The sequence below is a fragment of the Apostichopus japonicus genome, chromosome 11, assembly GCF_037975245.1.
Source record: "Apostichopus japonicus isolate 1M-3 chromosome 11, ASM3797524v1, whole genome shotgun sequence".
NCBI classification, from domain to species: domain Eukaryota; kingdom Metazoa; phylum Echinodermata; class Holothuroidea; order Aspidochirotida; family Stichopodidae; genus Apostichopus; species Apostichopus japonicus.
The window spans coordinates 11,131,909-11,143,053 of record NC_092571.1 but is presented as its reverse complement, the minus strand read 5'-3'; the positions used below and the strand labels follow the sequence as shown (position 1 = coordinate 11,143,053).

Below are 11,145 nucleotides of genomic sequence, written 5' to 3'. Positions count from 1 at the left end.
GTACTTCTTGAATGTGTATTCTATACAGCAATTAAGGTCATAGCTACAATTTGCTACGAATACAATGCAATATACATAAGTGGTACATTTTTCCAATGTTTACCGCAATTTTCAATTTTAAAATTGCCATTTTGAGTATTTTCTTTCAAACATTCGAACTGCAGCTGGAACACACGAAGCTTTATATTAAGACTGTACAAAATGTACATAGACACGAGAAGCAGATAACATTTTTCGTTGTCACTTAGCAACACCAGTCTCCTTGCCGTTTTTGCACGTCAACAAGCGCGTATCAGGGGAGTGACCGTCGTATACGAAAAGCCAAAAGGACCACAGTTGGAGTTAGGCTACCCTAAACAGAAGGTGCTACTACCCTATGCAGGTGCTAGTACCCTAAACAGAAGGTGCTACTACCCTCTAAAGGGCCCTGAGCAGGAGGTGCTACTCAGTGGCGTAGCCAAAGTGGGGGGCGATAGCCCCCCCATGAAAGCTTTTCGTCCCCCCCTCCAGTGGCCCCACTGGGATTTTGGGTGTCGACAAAAATTACATGTACGAAAAATATATCATTGGTCTGAATGGTCTCGAATCTCCATGATGACCACTCATGAACGACCCTTCGACCGCGGACCGGCAGTAGGCTATGGTTGCTGAAAAACCGGACGTGACAGTTTCACTTCTGGGACGTACCCTGATGCTCTTAAAACCGCCAAATTTTCAAGAAAGGAGACAATACTATCGCTGAGAATCAGTCTATCACCCTAATAATGTTTCAGAGGGATGTTGAGGAAACTTTAGAGCAGCTTACAAGCATGGACGTCAATCCTGGGGGGGGGGCGGGGGCGAATATCTTTTTTCTGAACCTTTCGGGCAGTGTACGTGAAGTTTAGCCAATCAGAGCGAGGCTGTGTTGATGACGTACTGTTGAAGTGGGGAAATCACATTCGATAAGTCAACATAATTGTTGTACTACAGCAGATAGTATAAGGTATGTAGGCATTATACTGAATCATTGTGCACAACTTACGTGACGTTTGCATCGGTTTCTTTGTTGAAAAACGGCGATGTATGATTGCTGTCTGATGTACAAAGTTACAATGTCTTCAGATTGACATGACACAGTACTGTACTTACAGCGCGGTTTGGCAGTGTGAATTTCAAGTTGTTGCTATAGTGCTAGGATTATTAAATTTTGACTCACTCGTCAAGTTGCTGTTTGCAAGTAAACAAGTTTTTTTAGTTGGCCGCTTAATCATATATTTTTGGTTCCTTGCTTTAGCAAAAGGAACCTATGTAGTCAGGTTTGGGTGTGTGCGTGTGTGTGTATGTATGTATGTATGTGTGTATGTATGTATGTATGTGTGTATGTATGTATGTATGTATGTGTGTGTATGTATGTATGTATGTATGTGTGTATGTATGTATGTATATTAGATCCTCCTGCAAGCAGGAACTCGCGAAGAAGCCTAATTGGCTTATCAAAGCCGCAAGCTGACCGAAGTCAGTCTCTCACATTCATATTTAACGTCCATGATTATGAATTGTTAATTGTCAACAACTCTGTAACTGGACGACAAACATTAATCTGGGAGTGACTCGAACCGGGGACCTTATGATTGAAAGGCACCGGTGTTAACCACTAAGCTAACACTCCACTTTGTTTGAAACACTGTAAACCTCTTTAAGGCTACAAAAGGAATCACGCGAATGTTTTAATGGCATTATTCTTCACTGCGATATGTTTGGAGACAGGTCATATTCTTACAGAGTATTATCGACCCCTGTTTAGGGTAGTAGCTATTCCAACTTGGAGTAGTAGCACCTTCCGTTTAGCTTAGTATTGACTCTCATTCATAGCAGCATGTCCGCCTGAAGTAGAATTTAACGTCGTCTTTTTAGAGTAGAAGCGCCACCTTTTTAAGTAGCATCGTCGTCACTTAGGAGTAGTAGCACTTCCTGTCTAGGGCATAGTAGCACCTTCTAGTTGTTTAGGGTATAGTATCACCTGTGTTATGGTATAGCACCTCTGTTGTGGGTATAGTAGCACTTTCTGTTTAGGGTTGCAACGCCACCTGTGGTCCTGTTGACGTTCCATAGCCGTACCCAATCTATAAGACTATGACAGTAGATGTTCGAATAGCAGCCAGTGTCCTTGCAGATCAAGCCTGCTGTGTGTAAAGTAAATCTCAGCAACGCTATCATCGAACGTACAAAAATTATTGTGAAATTGACCATAAATTTCCGTTATAGTGACGCTCTTTTGTCTACGAAACTCTTATCCCTTCGAACTGACAAATGGATGAATATTATGCTAATAACACGTGGGAGCACGTCACATGACCCTTCAAAGTTGGTACGTATTCCTAATGTGGAAAGAGCCTCCAAGAACATATACAATTCGATGAGAACAGATAAGGAACCGTTGTTGCAGTAGGATAACAGATTGATTTAATGCCTGGAAAGAGAGAGACAAGGAGATTGATACTAGTGACCGCTGAGTTGTCTAAAATATCCCGGTCAGTTTTTCATTGTCCATTAATTATGTAATTATATATTTAAAAAAACGAGTTTCTCATGACATCCCTTCCTTGCCACTTGCTGGGTTGTATTGAATACAACTGGGGAGTGATTCCTGGTTATATGACATATATTGTACTGTGGCGTCTGACGTACTATAGCCTGGATATGTAGGTATAGGGATAACCACCAGCTGTGGGCTGGATCACTCAGTTTGTAGAGCACTGGGTTTGTAATCCAGATGTAGCTGGTTCGAATCCCGCACTTACAAAAATTCGATGCTCTTTTTCGCAGTCTAAATTTCGCAGTCAGTGTCCTATATGACCGATATTTGAGCGGTGTTGAAAATATTTCTTTTAAATCTAACAAAACCAGAAAGTCTGTGAGCCCAAGAGAGTGTAACTGTTCATTATGTCTATGATTTTAGTCACAAAACTGGATTATTCAAATTATGAGCTTACCTTGCAAAAATCGAGTGAAATAAAGTGCCCACTCTGACAGATTTGAGTTAGCACTCAGTTGACACCCTAGAGCGTGTCCACTGTAGAATATGAACCACACAGTTGCATTTGGATTCCTGACAGGTTTCAGAATTGTACGGATTCTAATTGCTGTGAAATGTTAGCATTATGTTAAAGAACCTATACTACTTCAACAAACGGAATATTCGGTACCAAAGGTCTGAATAATTATCGTATACTTCACACAATGGAAGAATAACGTACCCTATCAGTTAGTTTTATTGTTAACAACACTAACCGAAGCCGGCATACATTGATATAGTTATAGCTAGAGATTATGATAGTAATCATCCACATTAATCAGTGAAATAAGCAATGGATAGGAGATACCATGATAGAAAGGAAGATACAGTTCAGCTTGTATCCCAGTTACGAGAGGGAACAAGATAGGTTCATAATTACGATTCTTAACTAGAATGTCGTCTTAAAAAAGGATTTAAACGGTAACAAATGTTAGGAATGCTAGAGCAAACTTGAACACCAGATATGTTTCTTTAATGATTGCTTGGTGTAAACAAGACTGTTATTCCAATATTGTATCTGTAAAGTACCACTAATAACTCAATTAGTGTTTTATAGTTGATCTTTTGGGAAAACAACGAAAGTAATTACCAGAGTCTGTGTTTAATAGTAACAATTAACGTCAAATGTTTATCGAAGAACTGAATAACAACCAATGTAAAGCTATTGTTGCAAAGAGTAGATATTACACATAGAAACCGAAACGTTTATGATTTCACAGGAAACTCGTGCAGAACTCCGGACACAAGAATATCTTTCGATAGCCCTATTTTGAGGTACCGCCTCTGAGAGTTTACAAATCACTTTCCTTTTCCGAAAGAGAAACTAATTGGTCATCGACGCACTGCGTCATGTACGCCTATTGATTAATTAAGAGACACAAACAGTTTAAATTCTATAGAAGAGTTCTGTATAGCTCATACAGTGAAAAGGAGAGAAATTGCCATGCAAGCACACTAAAAGTACAGGACAAGAGAAATGAACTAATTAAAAAATGTACAATTTCATGAGTCTCCAGAATTACATAACTATGATTAAGTACAATATAGACCAGATGCTTTGTAATACGGAATAATACAAGTACCAACAAGAAACCAAAACTTATGCGGTTTCCTGTTGTAATCACTACTCATGTTAAATTGACATGAAAATATTTAGTATTGAGAATAAATTGAAATATTTGGTATAATTAAGATATTTTCGAATTCGTACACGTCATATAAATAATCTAGGTAAAGAAAGATATATATTTAAGTCCGTTCAGTTTCCGGGTTAACCCTTATCTAACAAGGCCCATGTCATTATCAAGGGAAATTATTTACAAATTTTAATTACTCAAACTCCAGCTTAAGTCACTTTTGACCCATTGTTGGAAAGGTATTGAAATGAGGTTTCCAACATTATTATTATTTTATATAATTGAGCTAGTACGTATGCAAATATGAAAATGAGGTTATTCTAGATACACTGTGCTTTGCTTTGCCAATTTGAAATGATTTTGATGAGATCTCCTGGACTTTTGATAGCTGGATGAGTTCAAGACATGTTTTTTATAAGTAAAATATAATTTGATGTTAGAATGTGAGGGATGTGACTGATTTTGTAGGTTTTGTAAAATTTTCATTCGAGAATAAGTTAGAATATTTTACAGGCTACCATATGGGTTTATATGAAAGTGATGGTCTCCATGCTGGTCAAGGGCTCTTCTGGAGTGATAAGTAGAGGCTGTTGTGCATCCACATCATATTTGACACCTCAGTTGTTGCTGTAACTGGAACAATGGTCTAATAAAGGCTAACTAGTATGCGCACTAATTAAAACTTGTACAAGCAATACACAAACAATGAGAAACAAATTGCTTTGACTTCAAATTTCTTATTCAAACTTAAAAACCAGTTCATTCCCCTTCCCTCAAACATATCTACGCCTGTACTTTCCAACTTACCTACTTGGTATTGGCAAGCTCTGTAATATAAACTCATGTAGATGTACATTACAACAGCATATACACACTAAATAGATTTAGTCACTAGTCCCTCCATCAATGCTCTGACAGTGAAATATAAATTTCCAAGGAGGTCTAACCCTACTTGAAGCTCTCCCATTCTTCTATGTGGTGTTGGTGGTGGCGGTGGTGGGGCGTTATTGGTACCGGGGCCTTCGATGGTCGTTGTTCATCAGCAATGCCTACATCTGCTACATTGGAAAGTGGAGGAATGGGCAGTGATATTCTGCAACCATAAATAAAGGTACAAAAAATGTAAGCTACAACACACATAATTAATATGCAAGGGGGAGATTTCTTTCCATGAATTTAACATAAAAGGGGAAGCATATCTGAATCATCTCGGTCCCATTCGTTGAGAATGTGTGGTCTGATGATTGCGATGATTCAGTTAGAATTTAACGCGGTGTGTTCATTACGTGTCAACATCTTTCTGGTAACGGTGATTCAGTTTTAAATCCGTTAAGGCTAAGTAATATTCCTTGCTTTGTTAAATAATCATTTTATACTTATTGTTGACTCCATATGAGCATTATTATATGCACTAGCCTTCACTTGAAATTTATATTAACTCTGTTTCCTTGTAATTTGTATTTTCCCTTCGTAATTTGGCACAATATTAGTCAGCGCTAACGGTATAGCGCTGTTTCAGAATTTACTGCGTTTTCTTAAAGTAAACGCGCTAAGGTTCTTAAGCGGTATATATATATATATATATATATATATATATATATATATATATATATATATATATATGACTCATAATTGACAAATAAGAAGTAAAGTTTTAGAAAATATATTGGAATTTCCGGAGTTAATGGTTTTAATCCCATCAATGCAACTTACACTTATCTAGCGTCATACTTTCATTGTGTGACATTTTGTACTTTTCATTCGACTGCTAAGTATTGCTGACGAAGGTCCGAAGGGGACCGAAAATTCCAATATATTTTCTAAAACTTTACTCCTTATTTGTCAAATATGAGTCATATCTTATTTCTCTGGTTTTCTCTATTAATATTTTCTTTTGGAGTAAACGTGAATTTTCGTTATAATATATATATATATATATATATATATATATATATATATATACATATACATATATATATATATACATATATATATATATATATATATATATATATATATATATATATATATATATATATATATATATATATATAAATATATATAATTCGTGAAGGGTTTGTTCTACGTCACAACAAGGTCCTTAATTTCTTAACTTTTCGAATTAAATGTAATTTAGTTTTATTCATACGATTCTGGGCACAAATCGTTTGCTTCATCAAATGAATATTACACATAATTCCATGTGCACCTTTTGTGAGGAGGATGGAGAAACTATTGATCATATATTTTGGAATTGTAATTAAAGCAAGTCATTTATTTTAGATGTCGAACAATCTTTGCTTGGTCAAAAATTTCTTTTTCCAAAACAAGCTAATTATTTTGGGCAGAAATTGTGTCTAAAGCACCCAGCCTACAACTTTCTAAGTTTTCACCTAAAATGTTATATTTTTAAGAAAAGAGTTGAAGAAAAAATTCCTAATATAAATGAATTTTTATTTAGATTTAAATTTATGCTTTAAGAAAAAGAATATTTACAAAAGACTAAATTTCATGCACCCATATCCTATACTAATTTATATACTGCATTTAGAAAATGCAATTTCCTATTCTCTTCAAGATCTCATCAAATGTTTATAACATTTCCATATTATGTTATTCAGCGTCTAAATCGATCCTGTGTGAAGAAAGTTATCCGTATGAGCTATATGAATAAATATCATTTGACAATACAAAAAAAAAATGTTTTGGCTTAAGTTTAATCGATAGCGTTCCTAGGGCATAAAGCTAAACGATAACAAACGTAATACATCATCAATTCGAGAAAGTAAACTGAATTTATGTGACTTTGAAACATATTTTTTTAACCTATTACCAACTTAAATATAATTTTCTTAACTTGTCGAGTTAAATGAAATTTAGTTTCATTCATACGATTCTGGGCACAAATCGTTTGCTTCATCAAATGAATATAAAACATAATTCCATCTACACCTTTTGTGAGGAGGATGGAGAAACTATTGATCATATATTTTACATATATTTTAAATATAATTACCTGTTACTGTTATACTGTATCTGTCGACTGTTTGTCTATGTTGTAAACAGGTATAAAGACCAGCGTCATTCTCGTCAACATTTGTCAGTTGGAGAGTGTAGTTTTCGGCCAAAACCTCGAGTTTGGAAGTATCGGGATCGCTGCGTCGAAATCCAATAAACGCTACAGTATTATTGATACACCATAATACTTTAGACAAGTCCGTTATGTTACATTTTAAGGAAACTGATCCTCCTATATTAAGTGAAACAGTTTTTTCCATATTTTTCTTGTCACTGCACAGATCATTACTCGTCGTCGCTGAAAATAATTCCAAAATAATTCGAAATTAGACAACTTAATATAATTCAGGTTGATTAAGTTTGCTGGTGCTCCTGGATGTAATGTTATGTACCGTAGTAGATTAATTGATATAGATTAAAATTATTCGGCTTGTGGATAAAGCCACAATTTCTACTTTATGTCTTATTTTAAAACAATTAGTATTCATTAACTTAAATACACTGTAAAGGACCAACGTTATTTTCTTATTTTGCTTTCTTGCTCGGGACGAGTTCTTAATGTCCTTCAAGAATCACGGAGAATGTATTTATTATAATATACACTTACTATGAGCGGTATACATGCACAGCACCAGAAAACACTGAATAGTAGTCACGGACATTCTATTTAGCTTTTCTTCACACACTTTCCTCGAAAGAATACGATTGAAAAAAAAAAGGCTTCTTCCTTTTACACAAACAAAAGAAGAGTGTATTGTAGTTATATATCTACGCTATATTTTATACAGGAAAGTGTAAGTGGCGCCCTTTTGCATTAGTAATGAAAACAATTGTGCTCAAAGCGATCTTAAGGTCTTTGAGATGCAAACAAGGCAAGGTTACCATGTTTTTTTACTTTTCCTTTTTAATCACTAAATAATTCGGTTTCAAATCCTGTGAGTACTTTTAAATGCCATTTTGTTATTTTCTGGTTTCGATGAAATCGCAACCTTTGTAGTCATGCCTCGCGAGCGTGTGTGTGTGCGTTTAGACGCCCAGCTTGAAAATACGATATCTCAAGAAGGGAAGGTCGGACCAATTTCATATTTGGTGTCTAGAAGTACCACATTGAGTACAAGAAGAATATTGTTTGGTGTTCAAAGGTCACTGGGGTCAAACTGTGAAAACCTCGTAAACACGATTTCCCAAGAAGGGAAAAATGAGCAGACCTCATATTTGGTGTGTAGATTGATTACAAGAAGCCTATTGTTTTTGGTGGAGATCAAAGTTCATTTGGGGTCACTACGGATCAAATTGTGAATACCTTGTAAACACGATGTCTCATAAAGAAGAGAAGCTTGGACCATTCTCATATTTAGTATGTAATTGTGACACGTTAATTAACAGACGCCTTTTGGTTTTTGTAAAGGTCACCAGAGGTCAAATTGCAGACACCTTGTCTTATAATCTACCGTATCTCCAACCGACCAGCATATTAGATAACATGTGCGTTACGCCTCATAACAATATGAGAGGTTGTTGGAAATTAGAAAGTTATTTATGGGCATCCGTAAAATCCGAATTCAGAAGGCGCGAACTATTTGCCTATAGCTATACTGTGTCGCTCACTGCATACGTCGTTGCATTGCTGTTTGTACAGACGACGTTGCTATTTGTCTAAACGATACCGATATGAATCAAAGGGCTATGGCCTACGGAATATCTTTGCTTCTGCTGTTTAAGTTTTCCGTCGAATTTCGCAATTGTCGAGATTCAGTGCCAAATAAAAACACCAGGTTTGGATGTAGTTACGTTTGGGAAATGAAGAGGCGCCGTTTACGAAATAACTGTAAATTTGAGCAACTAAAACAGTTTTTGGTACAAAAGAAAAGACAAGCTTCCTTTTGCGTTATATTAAACTACAACTCATACCATCAATTAAGTTATATGTTCCACACAAACATTAGTTGCAAGGTGATTAATACCATGTACAAGTTATGCATGTAGAGGTAAATTGAAGTCACTGGAACCATTGCAGTAACCATATTGCCCTACTTCCATAACATTCCTCCTTTTAAAGTGTTCAAAAACATTGATTTATCTTCGCAAAAGATTGGTCACTTACTCTCCACCAAGTGTAAAAGCGTTACCACCCCATAGGCCATATGGACTCTTCCTAATTTGCATACAAGGCATTTAAATTCATGAAAAACAAACATGAAAATGGGAATCGTTTAAAAATGGATGCACAAACCTCACCAACTCATCTCCTTCTGTGTATATTAAATATGTGGGTTCTAAATTACCCTTTTTGTACCTTTAATAATGGTTGCAGAATGTCACTGTAGAAGAAGAGGAAGACCTGCCCAGTCCTCCACTTCTCCCTGTAGCAGATGTAGGTACTACTAGTGAACAACGACCTTCGAAGGCCCCGGTACCAGTAGGGCCCCAACCACCACCACAGAGAAGAATGGGGGGGGGGGGACTTCAAGCAGGATTAGAACTTGTTGGAAATTTTATATTTCAGTCACAACATGAATGGAGGGACTAGTAACTGTTGGTCTGTTTACTGTGTATATGCTGTTGTAATGTACATCTATATGACTTTATATTACAGAGCTTGACAATGCCAAGGAGGTATGCTGGAAGTTGCAGGGGTGGGGAGGGGTGGGGGCATAGTGCAGAGTACTATAGAGGGTGAATTTGGTTGAAAATGGTCTTACTTTACTGTCATAACCTTGATTGGTACTAGTGGTCATTCATCTATTTACAATATGCATATGCTTTTACAATACAAAGATGTTGCTATGGGGAGGGGTGAGGGAGTGGGGGTATTAGGAGGGAGGTTAGCAACCTGGAAGTAGATATGACTGAGGGCAGGGGGATGAACTTTTGTTTATAAGATTTAATAAGAAATATGAAGTCAAAGCAATTTGTTTCTCAACTTTTTTTGTATTGTTTGTACAAGTTTTAATTAGTGCGCATACTGATTAGCCTTTTATTAGACCATTCGTCCGGTTACTTACAACAACATGTGTGAAAGACGATGTGGATGCACATCAGCCTGTACCTTATCACTGCAGAAGAGCACTTAACCAGCATGAAGACCATAACTTTGATATAAACCCTAAATTTGGTAGCCTGTAAAATATTATAATTTATTCGCGAATGAAAATTTTAACAAAACGTCAAAAAATCAGTCATATCCCTCGATTTCAAACATTAAATTACATTTTACTTATAAAATAACATGTCTTGAACTCATAAAGCTATCAAAATTCCAGAAGATTTCATCTAATCATTTCAAATGGTCAAGTGTATCTAGAATGAACAACATTTGCATATGTAATTAGCTCAATTATGAAAGAAATGTTTTTGTTTAGAAACCTCGTTTCAATACTTTTCCAACAATGCATAGGTTCCTAGGTCCAAAAGTGACCGGATTTTGAGTAATTAAAATGTTTAAATAATTCCCCAGGGACCTTTGAATATATAATGTACAACAAGGGTGCCCCGTTACAAACTACAGATCGACCAGCCACATTTTTGCCGTATTTCATACGGAAAATCCTTGAAAATACGGACTTACGTTTTTCTTTTAAAACAAAGCGGATTTTCCTTCACCGTTGCATTTATATTATTCACAAGCGTACGCGACTGCATTAATACTAGTCATTACCTCACTTGTTTGACCCTAAATTGAGCGTGATAACCACTAATCTAAATTTAAATCAGTGGCAATAACATTGTATGTGCAACCAGGGGCGTCAATCCATTTGAAACGTGGGGGTGGGGGACGTAATCGATTCGAGTATTCCTGCCGTAAGTACTATCTAAGCGGAGCGCCACCATCGGTTGGCGCGCAGCGTACCAAGAAAATTTCAGATTTGAATACCTGCCAGATCGCTGGAAATGGCACTTGCCAGGCCGGATAACAGCCATCTAGTTGCGTGA

The 11,145-nt window shown here is 36.4% G+C and overlaps 1 long non-coding RNA gene across 1 annotated transcript; it reads right to left on the bottom strand.

Annotated features, from left to right (window-relative positions):
- Positions 1-1,382: 1,382 nt before the first annotated feature.
- LOC139976417 (uncharacterized) lies at positions 1,383-8,305 on the bottom strand. Its single transcript, XR_011796104.1, has 3 exons — positions 7,820-8,305; positions 7,211-7,510; positions 1,383-5,287 (listed from the first exon to the last, which is right to left on the bottom strand). It is a non-coding gene; the product is annotated as an uncharacterized lncRNA (long non-coding RNA).
- Between the last annotated feature and the right edge of the window lie 2,840 nt (positions 8,306-11,145).